Source organism: Cricetulus griseus, chromosome 4 (assembly GCF_003668045.3).
Source record: "Cricetulus griseus strain 17A/GY chromosome 4, alternate assembly CriGri-PICRH-1.0, whole genome shotgun sequence".
Taxonomy (NCBI): domain Eukaryota; kingdom Metazoa; phylum Chordata; class Mammalia; order Rodentia; family Cricetidae; genus Cricetulus; species Cricetulus griseus.
Window position 1 is genome coordinate 131,270,358 of NC_048597.1, and position 26,607 is coordinate 131,296,964.

Consider the following 26,607-nt stretch of genomic DNA (forward strand, 5'->3'; position numbering starts at 1 on the left):
CCTGTTATTCCTGTTCTCTCTAAGATTTTTATCATAAGGGGGTGTTGGATTTTGTCAAAGGCATTTTCAGCATCTATTGTGATGTTCATGTGGTTTTTCTTTTTCAGTTTGTTTATATGGTGGATTACATTGATGGATTTTTGTATGTTGAACTATCCTTGCATCCCTGGGATGAAGCCTACTTGAGCATAGTGGATGATTTTTCTGATGTGTTCTTGGATTTGATTCGCCAATATTTTGTTGAGTATTTTTGCATTGATTTTCACGAGGGATATTATTCTGCAGCTCTCCTTTTAGTTGTATCTTTTTGTGGCTTGGGTATCAAAGTGATTGTAGACTCGTAGAAAGAGTTTGGCAATATACTTCCTGCTAATATTGTGTGGCACAACTTGTGCAGTATTGGTAATAAGTCTTGTTTGAATTTCTTGTAGAATTCTGAAGTGAAGCCAATTGGCCCTGGGCTTTTTTTTTTTTTTTTTTTGGTTGGAAGGCTTTTGGTGAGTGCTCCTATTTCATTAAGGGTTATAGGTTTATTTAAACTGCTTATCTGTTCTTCGTTTAATTTTGGTAAGTGATATCTATGCAGGAAACTGTCCATTTCCTTTAGATTTTCAAATTTTTGGAGTAGAGGTTTTCAAAGTATGACCTGATGATTCTCTGGATTTCCTTGGTGTCCGTTGCTATATACCCCTTTTTGTTTCTGATTTTGTTAATTAGCATGCTCTCTCTCTGCCTGTTGGTTAGTTTGGATAGAGGTTTGTCTATCTTGTTGATCTTCTCAATCAACCAACTCTTTGTTTCATTGATTCTTTGTAATGTTTTCCTTGTTTCTACTTTATTGATTTCCGCTCTCATTTTGATTATTTCCTGGCATCTACTCCTCTGTGGTGAATTGCTTCTTTTTGCTCTAAAGCTTTCAATTGTTCTGTCAATTCTCTCATGTGACTATTCTCCAGTTTCTTCATGTGAGCACTTAAGTGCTATGAAATTTCCTCTTAGCACTGCTTTCAAAGTGTCCCATAAGTTTGGATATGTTGTGTCTACATTCTCATTAAATTGTAGAAAGTCTTTAATTTCATTTTTATTTCTTCCTCAGCCCAGGAATGGTATAATTTGGTGTTCTTCAATTTCCATGAGTTTGTAGGTTTTCTGCAGTTTGTATTTCTGTTGAATTCTAAGTTTAAAGCATGGTGATCTGATAAGATACAGGGGGTTATTTAATTTCTTTTGTATCTGTGGAGGTTTGCTTTGTTGACAACTCTGTGGTCAATTTTAGAGAAGGTGCCATGTGGTGCTGAGAAGAAGGTATATTCTTTTGTGGTTGGATGGAATGTTCTATAGATATCTGTTAAATCCAATTGGGTCATAACTTCTGTCAGATCCTTTGATTCTTTGTTAAGTTTCTGTCTGGTGGTCCTGTCTAGTGATGAAAGCAGGGTCTTGAAGTCTCCTAGTATAAGTGTGTGTGATTGTGGTTTGAGCTTTAGTAATGTTTCTTTTACAAATGAGGTTGCCTTTTTATTTGGGGCATAGTTGTTCAGGATTGAGACTTCATCTTGTTTGACATTTCCAGTGAAAAGTATGAAATGTCTTTCTTCATCTCTTTTGCTTGATTTTATTTTGAAGTCTAATTTGTTAGATATTAGGATGGCTACACCAGCTTGTTTCTTGGGCCCATTTGATTGGAAAATATTTTCCCAACCCTTTATTCTGAGGTAACGCCTGTTTTTGAAGTTGAGGTGTGTTTCTTCAATATAGCAGAAGGATGGATTTTGTCTTCCTATCCATTCTGTTATCTTGCATCTTTTTTATGGGCAGATTAAGACCACTGACATTGAGGGATATTAATGTCCATTGATTGTTTGTTCTTGTTTGTTTTGGATTTATTGTTGGTGGTGTCATTGTGTGTGGATTTAACCCTCCTGTTTCTTTTCATGTTTGGTAGAATTGGACTATCTATTGCCTATGTTTTTGTGAGTGTAGTTATCTTCATTGGGTTGGAGTTTTCCTTCTAGAACTTTCTGTAGTGCTGGATTTGTGGATATGTATTGTTTAAATCTGTTTTTGTCATGAAATATCTTGTTTTCTCCATCTATAATGATTGAAAGTTTTGCTGGGTACAGTAATCTGGGTTGGCATCCATGCTCCCTTAGTGTTTACAGGATATCTATCCAGGACCTTCTGACTTTCAAAGTTTCCATTGAGAAGGCATGTATAATTCTGATATGTCTGCCTTTATATGTTACTTGGACATTTTCCTTTGCTGCTCTTAATATTTTCTCTTCTTTCTGAAGGTTTGGTGTTTTGATCATTATGTGTTGAGGGGACTTCTTTTTGTGGTCCAGTCTGTTTGGTGTCCTGTAAGCTTCTTGTACTTTCATAGGCATATCCTTCTGTAGGTTGGGGAAGTTTTCTTCAATGATTTTGTTGAATATGTTTTCTGTACCTTTGAGCAGTGTCTCTTCACTTTCTTCTATACCTATTATTCTTAGGTTCAGCCTTTTCACGGTGATCCATATTTCCTAGTTATTTTGTGTTACAGATTTGTTGGACTTGAGATTTTCTTTGGTCGATGACTGTATATCCTCTAGAGAGTCTTCAACAACTAAGATCCTCTCTTCCACCTCTTGAATTCTATTGGTTATACTCACATCTTTAGTTCCTGATCATTTATGTAGCCTTTCTACATCCAGCATCACCACATTCTGTGTTTTCTTTATTGTTTCAATTTCAGCTTTCATGCCTTGAACTTTTTCGAGTGCTTCCTTCACTTGTTTGGTTGTTTTTTCTTGGCTTTCTTTATATTCTTTAAGAGATTTTTTTACTTTTTGAATTCTTTGGCTTGTCTTTTCCTCCATTTCATGTAATTTTTTGCTTGTTTTTTCTTCTATTTCTTTAAGGGATTTTCTTGTTTCCTTTTTAAAGCACTCTATCATCTTCCTAAGATAATTTTTGAGTTTCATCTCTTCTTCATGCTCTGTGTTGGGCTTTTCAGATCTTCCTGGTGTGGAGTCCCTAGATTTTGGTGGTGTCATATTGGTTTTCTGTTGTTGAGTATGTTCTTATTCTGTCTTCTTCCCATCCCTTCTTCCAGTGGTTGCAGGTGGGATCTGTCTCTCTCTCAGGTGGCTGGTGGAGGGCTCAGCCTCTGGAGACAGCGTGATGGCAGAGGGTGGTTGTTGGACAAGGGTGGGGTGTGACTGCCTCAGGGTGGGCCTTCCATTCTGGGCAGGACCACTCTTGTCCTGGTATGCTCATGCAGACATGAGCCGAGGTTGATGGGAGAGGTTGGGAAAAAGTGCAGCTCCCAGATTCACCTGAGGCTCAGGCACCTGCCACAGGACAGAGGGCAGCAAGTAGATAGGGGTGAGGTGTGTCTAGAGCCAGGATGGGCCTTCGGGTCTCGGCAGGTCCACTGTTGTCCGGGTGAAAGACAACCCTCTCAACAAGGATGACTGACAGGTATTTACTGAGTTATATCTCATGAACTAAATAAAAGCCTCCCAAAGGATGGGAAGTGCTTTGTTTTTATCCTCACAGGAAAACCCACCTCCGGAAGTCAAAGGACACTACATGTGTAGATACTTAAGGAAAGAACATAGCTATAACTATTGAACAAAAGGAATGTGCCATACAGTAAAATTTACAGCTGTCTCTCAAACTCTATTTATCTTCATTTCCTAGTCCCTATTCAATTAAATCGATGCTGGATTTAGAGTTGGATTTGACTTTCCTACCCTAATATCCAAGCATGTTATTTAACAAAATTTTAAAGTTTCTGTGTTATATCAAGAAGCCAATTGCTGTAATACAGAATAAATGAAGAATAAGAGGACTATCTTTGTCTTTTCTTGGCTCTTTCTTTCAAGGCCTACACCCTCTCATAATTGTTGTTTTTCAAGTATTGCCTTTCCCAGTACACATACATGTACAAGCAAACATTTCTCTGATGACACTTGTGTTTGAGTCCCATACAGCCAATGAGAACCAGCCTGACAACAATCCCTACATGCTCCGGAAAAAGAATTAGAGTACACCTCCCCGACTGCACTGGATTCAATTCACTCCGTTTTGACTGACACTCCAACTAGAACCTCGAGTAATGACTTCAATCAAGTTGAGGATTTCAACCTAGATCTTCAATCAAACAAATCTCATCTAACATGGACTAGACATAACTCATTAGAGACTTTCCCTGTACTAGCATTTTTCCCCCAGGACCCCACATGGCTACCATCATCTCATTTCAGCAGGAAGTAACTTAGAAGATGCTACGCTCCCGTTCTCCATTATTGTTTATTAGGGTAGTGTAAAGCCTAGTTAAGAATGACCTTCTTATTGTTTAGAGTTGGGATTGGAAGGAGGTGTTCAAGTTAGACACCCTTTCCACATGACTTTAAGGCTTAGCTGGAATAGACATAGGATGTGCAATAGCAGATTATTGTATCTTCTTATATTTCACCTTTATGATTGCTAATTTTAGACATTTTACACTTTTAAGTTTTAATCCTCTTTTAGACTAAAAGGGGAATTGTAAGGAGACACCCTAGCCCTGATACAGGCAATCCTGACAGGTGTGCCAGGTGTACTGGGACATGCCCGTGAGGGTGGAGTGAAGGGAAGTTGGGGGTGACATAAGGGAAGGTTCTTAAGGGCTGCACATGGAGACCCTGACCCTTCTCTCTCTTCCACTCTCCCGGCTACCAGCGCTGGTTCCAGCTCCCTCCTTCTGGCTTGACTGTTGTACCTCAATAAAGAAAACTTTAGCACTATTGGCTGCAGGCTGCTCACTCTTCAGGCTCAGGCAGAAGTGAGCAGGTGTTGATGGAGGAGGTTGGGGGATGGCCAGAGCAGCACCCAGACTTACCTGAGCCTAGGGCACCCACCGCAGGACAGAGGGCAGGGTGTAGACCAATTGTTCATTCTTGTTTGTTTTTGATTTGGTGATGGTGGTGAGATCATGTGTGGGAATCTATCCCTTTTTCCTTTTGGCATTTGGTATAGTGGGATTATCTATTTCCTGTATTCTTCTGGTTGTAGTTAATTCCTTGAGTTGCAGCTTTTCTTCCAGAACTTTCTGTAGGGCTGGATTGGTGGATATGTATTGTTTGAATATGGTTTTGTCATGGAATATCTTGTTTTCTCCATCCATATTGATTGAAAGCTTTGCTGGATATAGTAGTCTGGGCTGGCATCCATGGTCTCTTAGTGTAGGTAGAATATCTATCCAGGATCTTCTGGCTTTCAGAGTTTCCATGGAAAATCAGGTGTAATTCTGATAGGTTTGCCTTTATAAGTTACTTGACCTTTTTCCTTTGCTGCTCTTAATATTTTCTCTTTATTCTGTATGTTTTTTTGTTTTATTATGTGTTGAGGAGACCTTTTTTGGTTTGAGACTCTTTGGTGTTCTGTAGGCTTCTTGTATTTTCATTGGCATGTCTTTCTTTAGGTTGGGAAAGTTTTCCTCTATGATTTTGTTGAATATATTTTCTGTGCCTTTGAGTTGGATTTCTTCACCTTTTTCTATTATTCTTTGTTTTGGTCTTTTCATGGTATCCCATATTTCCTGGATATTTTGTGTTAGGGATTTATTGGACTTAAGACTTTCTTTGGTTGATGAATCTGTTTCTGCTAGTGTGTCTTCAACTCCTGAGATTCTCTTTTCCATCTCTTGTATTGTGTTGGTTATGCTTACTTCTGTAGTTCCTGATCTTTTACCCAGCTTTTCTATTTCCAGCATTCCCTCAGATTGTGCTTTCTTTATTGTCTCTATTTCAGTGTTTAGGTCTTGAATTGTTTCCTTGTGAGATTTGTTGATATCTTGTAATTTTTTGTTTGCTTCTTTCTTCCATTTCTTTAAGGGATTTTCTCATGTCCTTTTGAGGTCCTCTATCATTTTCATGAAGATGTTTTTGAGGTCATTCTCTTCTGCTTCATCTGCATTGTGATGTTCAGGTCTTGCTGGTGTATGGTTCCTAGTCTCCATTGGTGTCATATTGGGTTTTCTGTTGTTGAATATGCTTTTGCATAGTCCTTTTCTCATTCTTCCTTTTGGTGGGTGTAGCAGCAGTCTCTTCCTCTCCTGATGGGTATGGGACCAAGGTTTCCTTCTGGTAGATGTAAACAGATCTAATACTCTGATGTCTGACCTCTTCTTGTGGATGTAGGTTGCACTCTTTCCGGGGCCTCAGCAGTGTTTGGGTCTGTTGGGTCCTGCTAGACTGTCGGATTGAAGTGGAACTGCCACCGGGGCCTTGGGAGTGTATGGTGTGTCGGATCCTGCCATCATGTTTGGATCAAGCGAGCAGATCTCTGGTGTCAGATGTCTTTGAACAGGGCCACCAACCCCCTGACTCTTACAATCTTTCTACTCACTCTTCTAAGTTTCCCCAAGCCTTAGGTAAAATAGTTGTGTTGTAGGTATATTAATTGGGGCTGGGCAACTAGACATCACTTGTTCTCTGCATTTTGACCAGTTGTGGCTTTACTTTTTAATAATGGTTTCCTTCTGTTATAAAGAGAAGTTTCTTCATTAAGGGGTAAGAGCTGGAATTATCTGTGGATATAAATATAGATATTTAGAATGCAGTTAAGAATTATGCTGGTTGAATAAATGGTGGCAGTAAGTTCTTCTCTAAGATCCATGACCCAGGGACTTTACTAGGATTCTGGTATCAGGCATGATTTTCTTTGTGTTGAAAGTGCTTTAAGTCCACTTAGAGATCTGTTGCTTACCATGGAGATCTGAATATCACTACTAAAGCTTTAAGGTTAGTGTGCAATGGTGGTTATTATTGTGGTAACAATTTTTGAATGTTTGTGAATATCCTTGATGTATTTTTGTCTTCTGTGAACGTACATATACTCAAGATTTAAGTGTTCTGCTTCCAGATTGGGATGACATATGTTGGTGGTAAAGCCAACATACTGAATTTCCTGGTTTTTGTTATCATGTGTTATATAGCAGTTTCTTCTAAGACTGAAACATTCTGTCTTCCAGGGAAGCATTTTAAGACAAAAGGTAAACAACTCAAAATAGTTCCACCAAGTCCCTAAAATTGACCAGACTCACTAGATACCTCTCTTCTAAGAGAGAATGATGAAGACTGCTGGAAGTAACTCTTAGGCAGCTGTCTAAGTCACTGTTCTATTGCTGTGAATAGATACCATCACCAAAGCAATTATTATGAATGACAGCAATTAATTAGTTTGCTTACAGTTTCAGAGGTTTAATCCTTTATAATCATGGCAGGGACAGTGGTGGCATGCAGGCAAGTGCTGGAGCAGTAGTTAAGAGAATTGCATTCTGATTCAGTGGCAGGGAGACACACACACACACACACAGAGAGAGAGAGAGAGAGAGAGAGAGAGAGAGAGAGAGAGAGAGAGAGCCTGGCAGGGGCTTTTGGAATCTTAAAGTCCCCTCCAGTGACGTATGTCCTCTAATGAGGCCAAACTTACTCCAACAATACAATGACTCCTAATAATCCTTTCACTCCTTTCAAAGAGTTCCACTTCCTTGTGCTTAAGGGGTGATATTTACAAGACTATAGGGCCCATTATTATTGAAACCACCATGCAAGTCAAGTTGCAAAGAAAACTCTGTGACCACCACCTGCCTAGAAGAAGCAGAAATTAGATCAGCTATCTGGACAAGGTTTAGAACAACTTAGTCACTTGGAAAAGACACTGTCCAACCTGTTGAGTTGCCTGTAGGCTGTGCAGTATGCCCCAGATTCTTAGATTTTGTGAGTTGTCATCCATACCCACCCATGCTAGGGTGGGCTTTGGTGGTGCATCTATCTTTTGAATAAAATTTCTGGTCTAGTAAGCAACCACTCATCCATATAAGTGACCAAAGAAAACTCAATGGTTCACCAAGTTAGACTTTGATGGTATCAGTACTTTGGTCTGTCATGGGATCCCTATCTCTGGTGAATAGATGTCAATGTAGAATTACCCAGGAAAAGTTTGTTACACAACACCACATTAAATATGAAATCTTTAGGATGGGAGTTACTAGGCTGTGGTGTGTTTTTAGGAGTTCTTAAATACTTATGACAGTAGGCATAGGTTGGATTTTGTACATTGCTTATTTTGTACATTGCAGTCATACCATTTGGGTCATAAATTGATGTTTGATTTTTATCACTTGAAATATTAATTTTAATAACTTCAAATATTGTGATAACTTAAAATATTAATTTCTATGATGAAAAACAATAGATTTAAAATTCATCACCCTCTACTATACTGATGGGAAATTTTCAGTTGCTACATGTATATCACATTTTTATTCTTGAGAAGGAAATTTGGTAATTCATATTAAGCTACTGCTTACCATTGCAGACATGGTTGATTTAGTCCAAAGCCTTCTTGAAAATCAAATAATATAAACAAACTAGCAGAATTTGAAGTTCGAAAAAGTTTGAACTATTAAAATACCCTGAAATTATAATTGAATTTCTGGAAGCTTAGATGGCTGCTTAAACAAAAGGTACCAGATTCCTCTAAAGATTAAACTTAGTATTAGAGGCATGGTATGTATAATATATACAATATATAAATATCTCATATATATACATATATATAAGATATTAATATTTTGTACTAGAGAAATTACTCCAAAAAGATTTGCTCTAAGCTTGTTGGTGGAAATTTGTCTTTAAGAACTTAGACTATTCAGCCTGAAAGGAGTGTGGGTCTGTAAATGTGGGTCTCTTGAGGACATTTATTGTAGCATTTTGAATTCTGCTCGGTCATTGTATGTTAGGTGACTTCTGTAAGGGTTAAAGACTCAGTAACATAGGTTGGCCAATTTGGTAGTTAGCATGTTTAACAGCTAGCCATCTTTACAAGACCAACTGGTAAGTAAAAACAAAACAACAGAAGAACACAATACAAAACAAAGCTAAAGAAAATCATGGACACCAGAATTTGAGTATCTCCTTGAGTGAAATACCAAGTGTTGTTACTCAAAATTTCTGGTAAACCAGTACTGTGTATATCACCAGGTGCTATAACAGACTCCCAAGTTTCCTTGTGCTGTCTTCAGTCTGTATCCTTTTCCTGTAATAGCTATTTTGTGAAATCTGTGTATCTTCCTAGAGAATGACATTAATTTAGGTGATCTTGGGATTGTTTGAGCTGTGCTTTTGAGCTGGTAGTCCCAAGTAACTATTCATTATTCCCCCTTTTACAAATTCTACTTTACTTTTCTGTGCCAAGTGTTCACATTTTTGGGAAAACCTCAGAGTGCTATTTATCTCTGGCATCAAGGACTAGTAATTGACACAAGAAGGCATCAAACAGGAATTTATTTAATGGTCTTGTACTATATAGCTCAATGGTAGAAGGCATGATCAACATTCACAAGATACTATATTTAATCTTTATGTAAAACAAAAGCTAAGCATTTATTGAGTGAGATGTTGGCAAATTAAAAATGATTTTCATCCTTTTTCCCCTCTTTAAACTAAGAAAACAAATTTCTTCAGAAGAATTGCCCATACTTGCAGCCTCAAACTTTCTTTTGTTCATTCTCCTGTGCAAAACTCAGTAGGTTTTATTTCTTCATTTTTATCAGTAGTGTGGTTACTAATAGTTTTCACATTGTTAAAGTGAGTAGTAAACTTCGATTGACACCTGGCCAAAAGGACTTTCTTCTTGCATGACCTACAGGAAAATGCAGGTACTAAATTTTTGACCTACCTTTGTGTAGATGCTTCTTATGATCATTCATTGGTTCTCTTCCTCCTCCATTCTTTAAACATTGGGAAGAAACAGACTTACGTTTTGAAAATTTGTTTTATTGCATCTTTTAAGTGTACTACCAAACTTCAAATCTCCATCTCAGACATTTATATGAACCTCTGGACTTCTATTTATTTTTCTAAAAAATATTAATTTTCATTTCATTGTTTTCATAAGATGGCTTTTTTTTACTATTAAACATCAAGCTCTCTGTTTGGGCTTTAGTGGAAGTCATAGGACAGCATCAGCAGGAGTACATAGGAAAGAATATATTCAGTCTTTCAAGCCTTCTTGAGATCCATTCCTGATCACCATGCTATGAATGGCAAAATTCACACAGTATCACAGATTCATGTAAGGCCTGGGAAGGACATAAGCATGGAAGATACTTTCTTTGAGATAGACCTGATGGCAGTTCCCTCTAACATGTTCCCAATAAGGAACTTGCTAGTGGTCTTGTTCTTGAACATGCATGTAGCTCAGCTCATGCCCTGAATAGGCTGCACATCACTGTGACCATTTTTGGCATGACTGTTGGTTTTTGTTGTATTTTTATGTTTTTTTATTAATTTTTATTTAAATTAAAAAAATCTCATTTTACATACCAATCTCAGTTCCTTCTCCCTCCTGCTCTTGAATACCCTCCACCAATTTCCCCATCCCACCCCCATCCACTCCTCAGGGAGTGTGAGGACTCCCATGGGGGATCATTAAAAATCTGCCACATCATTTGGGGCAGGACCTAGGCCCTCCCCTGTGTATCTAGGCTGAGAGAGTATCCCTCCATGGGGAATGGGCTCCCGAAGTCTATTCATGCACTAGGGATAAATATTAGTTCCACTGCCAGAGGCCCCATAGACTGCCCAGTGGTCCTAGCTGACACCCATGTTCTGGGGGCATGGTTTGGTCCCATGTTGGTTCCCTCCTATCAGACTGGGGTCCATGTTTTCCCACATGCTCAGGTCAGCTCTTTCTGTGGTTTTCCCCAACATGGTCTTGACCCCTTTGCTCATCATTCCTCGTTGTCTACAGATGGATTCCAGGACTTCTGCTCAGTGCATAGCTGAGGGTCTCTGCTTATGCTTCCATTAGCTACTGGATGATGGCCCTCTGGTGGCATTTAAGGCAGTCACCAATGTCATTATATGGGAAGGGCATTTAAGGTAGCCTCTCCACCATTGCTTAGATTCTTAGTTGGGGTCATCCTTATAGATCCCTGGAGATTTCCCTAGTACCAGGTTTCTCCTTAAGCCCATAATAGCTCCCTCTTTCAAGGTATCTCTTTCCTTGCCCTTCTTCTATATTCTTCCTCCAACTTGACCTTCCTGATCCCTCATGTTTTCTACTCCCCTCCCCTCCTCTTTCTCCCAGAGGTGTAATAGGTTAGCACACAGTACTTATATGTTAAAAGTCAATATCTGAAACAAATTCTCACCACTTTCTTCATGTCCCTTACTTCTCCCCTCCTTTCTTCTCCCATTCTTTCTCTTCCCCTTCTCTTTCTATCTCTGTTTTCTGTCTGTCTCTATCTCTCTCCATCTCTATCTTTGTGACCTAGTCTGATCTAGAGCTTAAAATGACATTCAAAACTCACAGCAATTTTCTTATCTTATCTGAGTGTTGGGATTGCAGGTGTGAAGAGTCACACCAAATTTAAAGTCATCTTCTTAATGAAGATTTTCCTTATCACTTCAGCCCAAAAAAGCAGTCCCCCAAATGCACTATATGTGCATTGGTGCTCTACTATGATCTACTTTTCTCCTTGAGATGATTACAATCTAAACACATGGTGAACAATGATTACTCATTTGTGCTGTGTATCTCATCTCTTTCCACTGGAATATAATCTCCACAATGAAAAGATAGGTATGTATAGTGCATAGGACAAAGCCTTGCAATAAGAGTCATTGATGTGTTAATTCTTAGCTATCACTTTTTTAAAAAGTTACTTTCACCAGTGACTGAATGAACTAAATGGGCAATGCAATAGTATAAAACACCATGAAATGTGAAATAAATTCAGTTCTAAATTCCCAGATTGGCATTTAGTAGCAGAGCAAAGAACTCAAACTTTTAATCTGTTCTTATATTTCTCTGTTTTATAAATTGACATAATGACATTTCTAAAATTTACCTGTTCAGTGAAATGATTTATATAATACTTGACCTTGCAGTAGTGGATATTTAAAGATATCAGTACTCTATAGCCCTGGTGTGTGTGTGTGTGTGTGTGTGTGTGTGTGTGTGTGTGTGTGTGTGTTACAGCTTATAAAATAACAATAGTTTACTTTGGAAATCAGCCCTTTGTCAGATGTTGGGTTGAGGATGATCTTTTCCCATTCTGGGGACTGTCATTTTGTCTTGCTGACTATGTCCTTTGCCTTACACAAGCTTTTCAGTTTCAGGAGGTCCCACCTATTCCAATTATTAATTGTTGATCTCAATGTCTGTTATACTGGTGTTATGTTCAGGAAGCAGTATCCTGTACCAATTTGTTCAAGGATAGCACCTACCTTTCCTTCTAAGAGGTTCAGTGTGGCTGAATTTATGTTGAGGTCTTTGATCCATTTGAACTTAAGTTTTGTGCATGGAGATAGATAGGAATCTATCTGGTGTCTTCTGCATGATAGCATCCAGTCACACCAGCAACATTTGTTGAAGATGCTTTCTTTATTTCATGTATAACTTTACCTTCCTTGTCAAAAATCAGATGTTTGTAGGTATGTGGGTTAATATCAGGGTTTTCAGTTTGATTCCATTTAGTCCTCCTGTCTACTTTTGTGCCAATACAAGGTATTTTCATGACTATGGCTCTGTAATAGAGCTTAAAGTCAGGGATGGTGATGCCTCCAGAACTTGCTTTTACTGTACAGGGTTGTTTGACTATCCTGGGACTTTTGTTTTTCCATATAAAGTTGAGAATTATTTTTTCAAGGTAAGTGAAGAATTATGTTGGGATTTTGATGGGGATTGCATTGACTCTATAGATTGCTTTTGGCAAGATTGCCATTTTTACTATGTTGATCCTACCTATCCAAGAGCATGGGAGATCTTTCCATTTTCTGGTATCTTATTAATTTCTTTCTTTAAAGACTCGAAGTTCTTACTATACTGGTATTTCACTTGTTTGGTTTGTTATACCCCAAGACATTGTATGTTCTTTGTGGCTATTATAAAGTGTGATGTTTCTCTGATTTCTTTCTCAGGCCATTTTTCATCTGTATATAGTAGGGCTACTGATTTTTTGAGTTAATTTTGTATCCTGCCACTTTGCTGAAGGTTTTTAACAGGTGTAGGAGTTCCCTGGTAGAGTTTTTCAGGTCACTTCTCTAAACTGTCATATCATGTGCAAATAGTTGAATGTTTGACTTCTTCCTTACCAGTTTGTATCCCCTTGATCTCCTCTTGTTGTCTTATTGCTCTAGCTAGAACTTCAAGAACAACATTGAAGAGACATGGAGAGAGTGGGCAGCCTTGTCTCATTCCTGATTTTAAGGGAATCACCTTGCCTTTCTCTCCATTTGATGTTGGCTGTTGCTTTGCTGTATATTGCTTTTATTATGTTTAGGTATGTTCCTCTTATTGTTGATCTCTCCAAGACCCTTATCATGAACCGGTGTTGGATTTTGTCGAAGGCTTTTTCAGCATTCAGTGAGATGATCTAGTTTTTTTCTTTTTTAGTTTATTTATATGGTGGATTATATTGATGGAGTTTCATATGTTGAACCATCCTTGCATCCCTGGGATGAAGCCTACTTGATCATAGTGAGTAATTTTTTCTGATGTGATCTTGGATTTGATTTGCCAGTATTTTGTTGAGTATTTTTGCATCAATGTTCATCAGGGATATTGGTCTATAGTTCTCTTTCTTAGTTGTGTCTTTGTGTGACAACTTGGAACTCAAGAAGCAAGTTATCAAAACATCAAACAATCAAAGTAAAAAGTGGGTTGTAGAATTAAATAGATAATTCTCAATAGAGGAATATAAAATGCTGAAAAACACTTAAGGAAATACTCAACATACTTAGCCATCAGAGAAATGCAACTCAAAACAACTCTGACTTACCATCTTACACTGGCCAGAATGGGTAAATTCAGTGACAGTGACAGGGGAGGAATAGAGGAGGGCAAGGAAAGAGATGCCTTGATAGAGGGAGCCAGTATAGGTTTGGAGAGAAGTCTGGCACAGGAAATGTTAGGGGATCCACATGGATGACCCAAACTAAGAATCTAGTCAATGGTGGAGAGGCTACCTTTGATGCCCTTCCCCTATGAGATTTATGACTACCTTGGTTGCCATTCCTAGAGCTTTCATCTAGTAGCTGATCAGAGCAGAAACAGATACTGATAGCTAAACATTCTCCTGGAATCCGTTTGCAGAGAGAGAGGAGGGATGAGCAAAGGAGCTAATACTGTGCTGGAGTAATCTGTAGAAACAGTTCACCTGACCTAATGAGAGCATGGAGACACTGGGGTACCAGCATTGGACGAAACCAAGCCCTCTGAATGTGGGTGCCACCTAGGAGGCCAGCGCTTTTTATGGGATCTGTAACAGTGGAGCCAGTGTTTATCACTACAGCACAAATGAATTTTCAAAGTCCATTCACTATGGAGGGATACTATTGCACCCAAGATATGGGAAGGAGGTCCTGGGCCCTCCCCCAAGTGAAGCAATGGATTTTGATGGCCCTGTGGAGGTCCTTACTATCCATGGGGAGTGGGTGGGGAGTGTGTTGGGGGAATGGTGGGGATCATGGGAGGATGGGAGGGTGAGGGAATTGGGAGATTGATATGTAAATAAGTGTGCTTCTAAAATAAAAAATAACATAAAAATTATAATTAATGCAATGATTCTTTGTACTTCATCATATAATCACTTTGAATTGAATTAGGACATATATGTGTTAGAATATTGAAGGTGAAAGGGATCTTATAAGGTGAAATCTTAAGATGTCAGTGGTTTTTGATAGACTGCATGCCAAGTCTCTGGGGACTGATATAATAGTGTGGTCTGCAATCATAGAAAAGATGACATACACATGCATTTTTCAAAAATATAACAAAAAGGCTATTCTGCTCTAGAAATCTTTTAGGAATAGGCTTGAATCATTAGTGATACTTGGATTACCAAAAGGACCTTTCAAACAGAACATAGGTGATCCTGGTTTATTTATTTATTTATTTATTTATTTATTTATTTTTTACATCTTTTATGTTGACTGACAGGTATAGTAGTACTGGAAAAATCCACCTGGCATCCAGTCTTCACTCCCCAGAAAAGAAAACCCTCACCAAGCATTAACTAAAATTCAGCTTTCTTTGAAACTTATAACTGGAGAAAATTTTAGGTGTGGGAACATGAAAGCCAGGAAGCAGAGAACAAACTACTTCCAATTCCCCAGAACTGCATTTGTCTTGTAATGACTACAGTTGTCTCAGTGTCATTTCACCTTTGCTGAATGGAACTGGGGGAGGCAGAGCTGTCCCCAGAGATGTGTGGTTATTACTGCCTTGTAATTGTGCTGGCAGGTTAACTGGTCAGGTCATTCCTTTGGATTTCACTATTTTAAAAATGAAACGAAATGGGAAGTAACTATGGCTGAATTTTCAACTGAATTAGAAAAGATAGTCTTGGAGGTTGCACTTGGTGGAAGTGCTGATGTCACTTGGGGAGAGGAAGCAATACTATTTATATGTAATTAGGATATTCTGAAGGTTGTGAGAAATGAACACTCCTTTCTTAAGGAAATGAATGTGTTCCCAGAAGTTTACTTCTCTCTTTTCAATGAAAAGCCAGTCCTTTCTTATGACAATAAGTTCTACTGATTAATTATATATATAAGCACAAGTATACCACTAAGTTTGTTACTATTAACTCACTTAAAATACAACTTAGGAATACAAAAATTATCCCAGCAAATGCAGATGTTCCAGAATCTGACCTGTTCTTTCCTGCACTAATGAAAGCCAGAGTAATACCATGATAGAAAAATATCTATCAATTTTGCATATTTGAAATGAATTGTTCATTTTCCAATGTGGTTCTTAAAAGTTGGTGCCAATAGCTATAAAGGAAAGAGAATTGAATACCAATCTAACATCAAGTAGGTTGTTTCTATGCTATTAGCTAAGAGAAAGAACAAACATTGATTCTGCCTGGGTGGAACATCTCTATTTTCTGCAGATTTTTTAAATTGAATTATAAGCAAGATTGTTTTACATGACAATCCCAGTTTCCTCTCCCTCCCCTCCTCCCCTACCACCCTCCCCAACTAAAACCCTACCTATCACATATCCTCTCTGCTCCCCCTGGATGGTGAGGCCTTCCATGGGGGGGTATTAGAGTCTATCGTATCCTTTGTGATAGGACGTAGGCCCACCTCCATGTGTCTTTGCTCAGCGTGTATTCCTCTATGTGGAATGGGCTCCCAAAGACCACAGCTATGCTAGGCATAAGTACTGAACTACTACAGGAGGTCCCTTAGATTTCCAAGGTATCCTCACTGAAAGCCATGTTCCTGGGGTCTGGATCAGTCCCATGCTGGTATCCCATTTATCGGTCAGTCTGGGGATCAAGAGCTCCCTGGCAGAACATCTCTATTTTGTGCCTTACTTGATTTGCTACTATCTCAGTCATCTCTATTTTATTTTTGGTCTGATTAATTATTTTTGTTGTTAATAAAGGAAAAGACAAATTAATAATTTCAATGTTTGCATTACTTCATCTACACTGAGGCACTTTTAATACAATCAGTAAGATGTCCTGGTTTCTGGGAATAACTGATACCAACAAGATTAATCTTCAAGTGTTGAATTTTACCTTAATACATGAAAACAATTCATGCATAAATGAGGACAATGGCCAAACATTATATTAGATTTGACAGTTACCATTGAAAACGTATTATCATTGTGCCCAACTTGACTCTGTATTAATTTGCTAACTCCCATGATGCAGCAAGTGCTCATGGATTTAACTATTACTCATTCACTATCATCATTTTTCAAAGGTGGAGAAAAGAGCTCAGGAAATTGTGATTTGTGATTCAAAAGATCTCAAGAAGAAATACAGTAGTCATGCTAGCTTCCAAAGTGTTTTAAGCAATATTGTAACTGTAAGGCTTAGATATATAAATGTTTCTGTTTGAATCAGTAACAGGAAAACTACAGTCACACAACCAGGCTCTTCATGCATCAGGTATTACTGCAGTCTTTGAAAACCAAAAAGAAAACCAAAACCAAAGCCAAATGAAAAATTTCCCTATTAAATTGATTTGAACCTGTAAGCAATGAAATTACTTGGAGTATCTCATGCCAGAATATGGGCAAAGTGGGGCCAAACTTGCCAGAATACCACAGAAATATCTTCTATCTCAGTTCTTCATAGAGTCATTTCTTGTCTTTCAGAAATCTCATGGTCCACTGTGTGTGTTTCTTTCAGTACTTGTATCTTCCAAAGTCTCATAGAATGATCCATTAAAGTGGCTGTACAAGTTGGCACTCCCACCAGCAGTGGAGAAGTGTTCCTCTTTCTCCTCATCTTCTCCAGCATAAACTATCATTGGTGTTTTTTATTTTAGCCATTCTGACAGGAGTAAGATGGTATCTCAGAGTTGCTTTCCCTGATGGCTAAGGATGTTGAACACTTTCTTATGTGTCTTTCAGCCATTTTAGATTTCTCTATTGAGAATTGTCTATTTAGTTCTGTTCCCCACTTTTTAACTGGATTGTTTGGTGTTTTGGAGACTAGCTTCTTGAGTTGTTTGTATATTTTGGAAATCAGCCTCCTGAAGTAGTTCAGTATTTATCCCTAGCATAGGTGTGGACTTTGGGAGCCCAATCCACATACAGGGATACTCCCTGAGCCAAGACACATGGGGGTGGGCCTAGGTCCTATCCCAGAGCATATGATAGACTCCAATGACCCCCTATGGAAGGCCTCACCTTACCTAGGGAGCAGAAAGGATATATGATAGGTAGGGTTTTAGTTGGGGGCTGGTGGGGAGGAGGGCATGGAATGGGAGGTGGGATTGACATGTGAAACAATCTTGTTTTTAATTCAAATAAAGAAAATAAAATAATAAAAAGAATGACCCAATAAGCTGTTTCTACCATTGGCATGAATGTGTCTTTCCCATCGTTCAAACTTTTCCACATTCGTCCTACAAACCAATTCTAAAGGCCCAAGAACCATTGGTCACATTTATTACAACAATAGCTACACTTCTCACTACCATTTTTCTACATTAATTCCTTGTCTTGTAGCTGTAAGAAAATACCTAACCAGAAGGAACTTAAGGGAAAATAATTTATTTTGTCTTACAGCTCATTGTGATAAAGCTCAGTATGATCCAGAAAGCATGGTGGCAGGTTACTTGTTACATTGCACCTATAAGTCAGGAAGTAGAGAACAATGAACACTCATGTTCCCCTTGGTTTCTCTTTTTTATTCATTCTAGGACCTCAGCTCGTTGAGTAATGCCATCCATAGTTAAGGTGTATCTCCAAACCTCACTTAACCTAATACTGATAATCTTTCAGAGACATGTCCTAGATGAAGGTAGATTCTGTGAAGCTGGTTAACATCTATTTACTCAATGATATTTCTTTCCCCTAGAATAATAAATAAAAGTAGTCATCTTTATCTTGATACAAATGATGGCTCCATGAATGCAAATATGATTTAGTATATATAGATATATGCAAAAGTTCAGTTGATTTATTCAAGTCATAATTTATGAGATACATAAGATTCTATTTAGAATGAGAAAACTTAATAGATACTCTTTTAAAGTGAATAGAATGGGTTTCAAAGCTAGCCAACTCTTACATTTGCTTTTGTCATTGAGAGGTTTTCCCATGTCCTTGATAAGTTTTGTGCAGACATAAAAATTAAATTTAATGTTGTAATATTTGAAATTAGTATTTGCTTTATATTCAAGTTAAAATATATTGATCTATAAGCTTTTAGTTTTAACTGATAATTGTTATCATTCTTTTAATAAATCTATCACATTTAATAGTACCCTTTGAGTCACCATTTACAGTAATTAAATTTTCTTAACATCAATCTGCCTTTACAAATTTAACATAATAAATGTTTCTTCTTAAATAATTCAAATATTTGACAAATAAAATTGTTCTCAAGTACTTAAGCGTGTCTTACAATTTTCTTAGTTTAGATATGTGATACTTGTCTTCCCATCTCATCAAATGTAATTATTTTACCTTTCATGTTAAAACTAAATTATTTGCTTAAATTTTTATCTATAATTTTAAAATGTGATTCTTATGCATCTAATGTTAATTTTATAAATTTTCACTTATATTTGTACCTAAATATTTATTATGTATCAATTATGTTTATGTACAAAGACAGTTATGCAAATTATTCTTACACCTAACATAAAACAAAGCATTAGCTCTAGTACTTTAAATTCTTGTTGTTTAATTAAAAATTTTAAAGTTGTTTGCCTGACAATGAACCATTAATAACATTTCAAATAATTCTCTAGTATGTCTAAAGTGAGCTGAATATATATTATCCAATTTACCAGAAGTTGAGTATGAACCAAAGATTTTAGAATATATTTAAAATCTGGTTGTTTTCAGTTTGGCAAGAACCATGTAGAGATCACTTTAATAATAGTGATTTAATTCTTTACATTCCTAATCAGGTTTTTAGACTTTATCTCCAAAGTTTATAGACAAGTACATTGAAAGTGTAATTTCACAGTCCTGTCCCTACCTCCTTCAATTAGCTTTAGGATGCATTAATCCTCCCCTTGCAAACAAATCTTAAAACAGTAACTGTAGATTTCATTCTGAAGTAGTCCCAGATAATTTCTGTCTGTTTGGGCCTTCAGTCTTAACATTCATAATGCAATTTATGTTTGATTTTTTTCATCTTGAAGCCTGCTCTTGCATTCTGATAAAGATACTAAATCATGACTATAAGGAGCTTAAAATGTGAATTGTTGATGCTCAGTCCCATTGAGTTATTTATTGAAATAGAGGTATGTGCCTTCCAAATAAAATATCATATTTATCATTTATTCTTAGGTTTTATCCACACTGAACCTATTTGAAGATAAAGTGGGAAATACCCTTGAATTAATCAGTACAGGAGATCGCTTCCTGAACATAACACCAGTAGCACAGACACTGAGATCAACAATTAATAAATGGGACCTCCTGAAACTGAGAAGCTTCTGTAAGGCAAAGGACATAGCCAGCAAGACAAAACGGTAGCCCACAGATTGGGAATAGATATTCACCAACCCCACATCTGACAGAGGGCTGATCTCCAAAATTTACAAAGAACCCAAGAAGCTAGTCTCCAAAACACCAAATAATCCAATTAAAAAGTGGGGTACAGAACAAAATAGACAATTCTCAATAGAGGAATCTAAAATGGCTGAAAGAGACAAAAGAAAGTGTTCAACATCCTGAGCCATCAGGTAAATGCAAATCAAAACTCTGAGATACCATCTTACTCCTGTCAGAATGGTCAAAATAAAAAACACCAATGATAATCTATGCTGGAGAGAATGTGGAGAAAAGGGAACACACTTCTACACTACTTGTGGGAGTGCCAACTTGTGCAGCCACTTTAGAAACCAGTATGGCGACTCCTCAAGAAAATGGGAATCAGTCTACCACAAGATCCAGCAATTCTAATCTTAGGCATATACCCAAAAGAAGCCCATTCATACAACAAGGACATCTGTTCAACGATGTTCATTGCTGCATTATTTGTAATAGTCAGAATCTGGAAGCAACCTAGATGCCCCTCAACTGAAGAATTGATAGAGAAAATGTGGTACCTTTACACAATGGAGTACTACTCAGTGGGGAAAAAATGGAATCTTGAAATTCAAAGGCAAATGGATGGAACTAGAAGAAATCATCCTGAGTTAGGTAACCCAGTCACAAAAAGACAAATAGTATGTACTCACTCATATGTGGATTTTAGACATAGAGTAAAGGATTACCAGCCTATAATCCATACTGCCAGAGAAGCTAGTAAACAAGGAGTACCATAAGAGAGACATACATGGCCCCCTGGAGAAAGGGAAAGGGACAAGATCTCCTGAGAAAATTGGGAACATGCGAGGAGGGGAGAGGGAACTAGGAGAATGAGATGGGGAGACAAGGACTGGTGAGCAAGACATGATGGGGCAGGGAGGTTGAGTTGGGAAAAGAACAGAAGAGAGCAAGATAAGAGATATTATAATAGAGGTAGAAATTATAGGATTAAAGAGAATTTAGGCACTAGGGAAGTGAGTGTTGTGCTACAAAGATGACACCAACTAACAATCTAAGCAACAGAGAAGAGGCTACCTTAAATGCCCTCCCCTGATAATGAGATTGATGATTAACTTATATGCCATCCTATAGCCTTCTTTTAGCAGCTGGTGGAAGTAGAAGCAGACACCCACAGCTAAGCCTGGAACTGAACTCGAATCTAGTTGCAGATAAGGAGGACTGATGAACAAAGGGTCCAGACCAGGCTGGTGAAACCCACAGAAACATCTGACCTGAACATCGGGTAGCTCTTGCTCCCCAGACTGATAGCTGGGATACCAGCATGGGACTGATCCAGACCCCCTGAATGTGGGTGTCAGTGAAGAGACCTCAGAAATCTATGGGGTTCCTTGTAGTGGATCAATAGTTATCCCTAGCATAGGAATGGACTTTGGGGGCCCATTCCACAGGGAGTTATACTCCCTGAGCCTAGACGTTAGGGGGTGGACCTAGACCCTATCCCAAAGATATGACAGACTCTGAAGACCCTCCTGTGGAAGGTCTCACCCTCCCTGGGGAGTAGAAAGGGAATGGCCTAGGTAGAGTGTTAGTTGAGGGGCTCAGGGGAAGAGGGTTGGCAGAGGGAACTGGTATTGATATGTAAAAGAATCTTTCTAATTCAAATATAAACATATAAGAAATTAGGCATTCATTAATGTCTTTAGGAATTTTTTGGAAGTCTCTTAACTTAATCATATAGTAAATTAATCTATAGTGACTAAGTACATACATAAAAATTAGATGTCTAAGCTAAGCCTAGACACTAAGAAAAGAACAATATATGTTCCCTATTATGTGTTTTTAAATATTGTATAGATTATGTAAAAATTATTTCTTGGGGAGGAAGTTTCATGTTAACAACTAAATATTAACAATGACTATAAACAATAGAACATAGTTATACATTGAATATACCACAGAGTGAATATAATCTAGTAAAAAAGAGACCAGCAATATCTTCTCTTATGGGAATAGCTAGTTGTGATTTCTAGGTAGATAAAAAGAATTATTGTTTCCTTTCAGAAAATATATCCATTAATAAAGCTTGTTCCATTCTTTTCAATGGATACTATGAGAACTTTATACAATATGTTTTGGTGATATTCACAATTCCCAACACTCCCAGATCTACCCCCTACTTTGCTATCCACCCAACTTTATGTTTTTTTCACCAATTTTATTAGTAAGGATTCTCTAAAGAAGCAGAATTTATACAATGAAACATTATTTACAAAGGAAATTTATTTTAGAGTGTTTTTACAGGCCAAAGTTGTTGTGACTTTCTAAAGGTACAAGAAATGTTAGAAACAGCAGGCTACCTGAAGAGCCACCCAAGGTCTCACAGTAACATCAGGGCAATCAACTCTGGCTAAGGCCTGGAGTATCTGATAGCCTATATCAGAAGCAGGAAAATTTGAAAGACTGTGTTACCCTGACTTGACAAGTTTCAACAGTTTCTTTTTTTATTCACGCTTGTACAGTTAGAACAGCAAGTCCAATGTCAGCAGTTAAGGCAAGGGCAGTTCTTTGCCCAAAAGGCCAGTATTGCCAAGAAGAAAATGAATTCCAAATGGACTGTCATTGATTACCCTCAAACTCTCAAGAATAGCTTGGTTCTGCCAGGAGCAAATATGTCTCATGTCAACAGAGTTCTAAATTATTAAAACATTTATAATCCATATTCTTTAGGTCTTTGAAGTACTTGAAGATCAAATATCTATGTTGAATACATTTCTAAGCACACAGAGAAACTGACTAATATTACTATAAGAAGAATGGGTAGCTGTAATCTGTAATTCTCAAAAAAACATTTATTACTGACTGCAGCTTCCATATATAATTAAAACAACCTTTAAACAGATGTGCAGCATAAGGACAATGACCTCAAATTTGTAAATATATACCTATGTCTAGATCAGAGGTAGAACTGAAATTTCTTGTCCAGAGATAGAACTGTAGAGTGCAACATGATAAAAATATCCTAAGTTGTATCAATTTACAAAATATCTTAAGCATATGTAGAAACATACATACTATATGATGAAGATAACTTTACATTTGTGTGCAAAAACAGGGTAAACAGAAAGAGAAGTCTATACAATATGACAAATATAATTTCAAGTTTGAAATAATATATAAATTATCCAAAATAGGAATACAAAATTAATTTTATGTATCAGTATACAATAATCTATAACAATGTAAGTTGTCTATAGCTAATAGTTGCTAAAATAGTTCACAAGAAGATATACTAATCTACCTATATCCCATCTTATCCATTCTCTGTACACTTTTTCAAAAGAGATCCCTGAGTCTGAATGTCATATTTCACCCCCAGCCCTACACAACTTAAAACCATCCTTAAGCAGGTTACAATTATATATATCCTTGGCAAAAACCAAAACACCATCTAAGCCAACTGTAGGGAAAGGGAGTGTCATTTTCTTAGAATTACAGCTGTTATGAGGGTAAAGGTGCTTCTACAGGATCCCATGGGGGAAAAGCTAAAGCAAAAAAAAAGTCTCAAGAAGATTAGCTGTAACATTTGTAGCTGGTCTCTGGGTAGCAGGTGAGGCTTTCTGAAGTTATTATTTGAAGTTGTGACCAGAATATTGCAAGAAGATAGACCTCATAGCTTTCTAATTTGGAGTTGTCTACATCAGTTTTAGTGCAATACTTATCCTTAACTGGTGTTTACTAGTTCAAAGACATCATTTTGAATCAATATTTGGGGACCCATCTTTTTTCTGGAGACTTCAGAAATAGAGGTTAGGAAACTTTATTGTTAACTGTGGAAGACTTAGTCATTAATATCAAAATGGAAAGTTTAAATTTTTATAAGTATGCATATAGAGAAAGGTACCAATATGTTGAAAATAAGTATGAGGAAAATTAGGATTTGACAATAATAGTCCCTAGATTCCATCAGAAATCTATGGGGCCTCTTGTAGTAGATCAATACTTATCCCTATCATAGGAATGGACCTTGGGAGCCCATTCCACATAGAGGGATACTCCCTTAGCCTAGACACAAGAGGTAGGGCCTAGGTCCTATCCCAAATGATATGACAGACTCTGAGGATCCCTCATGGGAGGCTTCACCCTCACCCTGGCGAGCAGAAAGGGTATGAGATTGGTAGGGTATTAGTGGGGGGGGCAGGGGAGGAGGAGAGGGAGAGGGAACTGGGATTGACATGTAAAACAATCTTGTTTCTAATTTAAATAAAAATGGAAAAAATAGTTCCTAGATTTTTGTTTTCTTCTGTATCATATTAGTTGGCTCTTTTGATGTGAGACAGAAACTCTGAATTTTTCTTTTAACAACATGTTTGGTTTTAGAGAAGGAGAAAGCCATAGTCCAATTCTAGAGTCAGCTTTGTTTAAGTGATTTTTGGATTACCATTATACTGGTAAGTAAGGAGATATAGGAATTTAGGTAGTGAGATTTTACCCTTATTAGTTATTGGTACCACAAGTCAGATTCTTTTTTGTTTGGTGATTCTTCCTGGATAGCTACCCTTTTTTTCTGTAGGCATCTAGATGTCCAATGTCTTTTGGCTTCTTGTAGATGGGTATTTTCTGTTTATCTGCAAAGACAATAACAGAACCCTGTCCTGAACATTGTGAGGTTTTCTTGTAACTTGTAGGATTTACCTTGGTGGATGACCTATCATTTCTCTTCATCAAGAGGTTTTTCCTGTTTAAATTGAATCTTGATTAGCTTTGATGGTACGCATAGGTTTTCTTCTCCTGTAGAAACAAAAGTGAAATTTCTGCCCCAACATCATGCATATCCTGATTTCCATTCTGAGGTCAGCACATCCTTGAAGTACATCAGTTGATTTAGCTCAGAAGCTTTTTCTATTGTTAATGTCTTTCCCACAGTGGTTGTTCTTTCTCATTAGCACTGACAAAATTCAAGGTTAATAAGGCATTACACAATCTCTTTTGTGGGGTCTTGGTTCCTCGTGTCTATTTCTAGAGCATTTCTTTTGAGGTGTGATAAGATCTCTCAACAAACTCTTTGTCCTGTAGGATTGTGGGGAATGCCTGTAATATGATCTATGTTATAATATTTTAAAGAAAAAGCCTGTTTTAATTTATTAGAGGCATATGTTGGAGCATTGCCAGTTTTTATTTGTGCAGGTATACCCATAATAGCCATTACTTCTAATAGGTGTGTAACTACAGAATCAGCCCTTTCAAAGCCTAAAGCAGTTGCCTGTTGAAATCTTGAAAATGTGCCTATTGTATGGTGTACATATTTTAATTTTCTAAATTCTGCAAAATGAAAGACATCCATTTGCCACATTTTATTTCTTTTTCTTTTTTTGTGTGTGCAATGCTGCTGGCTAATGACTAGGATTTCTCATTTGCTAGCTTAGTCTTAATTATCAACCACAACTATTAAACTATATATTTTATAAACTTATGTTATTTAGGATGCCAACAGCAAGCGTCCTGTCTTCCCAGGCTCACATAGTGACTCTACAGAGAAGAGAGGAGGAGGAAGAGGAATAGAAAGAGAGAAATTTCCTGCTTGTCCCTGTATATATTCTGAGTATGCCTGCTAGTCACTTCCTGCCTAGATCATAAGACTTATCTTTACTACATTTCCCAGAATCCTCCTTGACTCCATGTCCCACCTAACTTGCTACCTCATTGGCCAAGAGTACTTTATTCAACAACCAATAAGATAAACATATACAGAAGGACTTGCCCCATCACCCAAAGAGTTTATATGGGCCAATTACATTCATACTACCACAGGCCCATTCAAGAAGAGCTCTGCTCCACACCCTGGAGGGAAGGATGCTCCATATAGCCTGGGGGAATCTGAAACATTCAGCCTATTAACATTGTCCACCTTTTATTTCTATGCATACCTTTAGGGTTACTTCCTGCTGGTAAATGAGTTTGGTTATAGATTGAACAAGTATGACATTTTTAAAAATTATTTCCTTATCTTGTTTCCAAGTGATAAAAAAATTATTTTTTAAAACTTTTCTATTCACCTGGTGTTTTTAAATGAAAGTCTGAGGCCTCCAGCATATCTCCTTTTAATAATTGATCAATTTTATCATTATTTTGTGTTAGAGGACCCAGTAAACATGAATGGGATCTGATATGTGTTTTATATATATGTGATGATTCCTATTCCTCATTATTTCATGTAATTATATAAATAATGAAGTTAATTCTGTATCATAAGGAATAAATTCAGCAATTTCAATGTGTAAGACAACTCTCTCTGCATATTGAGAGTTGGTAACTATATTGAGAGGTTCTGTAAAGTACATAAGTACCACTAGAATAGCATACACTTTTGCCTTTTGCACAGAGTTATAAGGGCTTTAGACCATTTTATTAATATCTTCTAATTTATATCCTGGAGATATAAATTGCATTGGTATGGATTTTGTCTTATTGATAAAAATTTAATGTCAATTTTTTCATATGTATATTTCTACTCTTGTTTAGGCATTGTGTTTATACAGCTATTTTAAAAATGTAATATATAATTAAATGTGGATTATAGATAGTCAA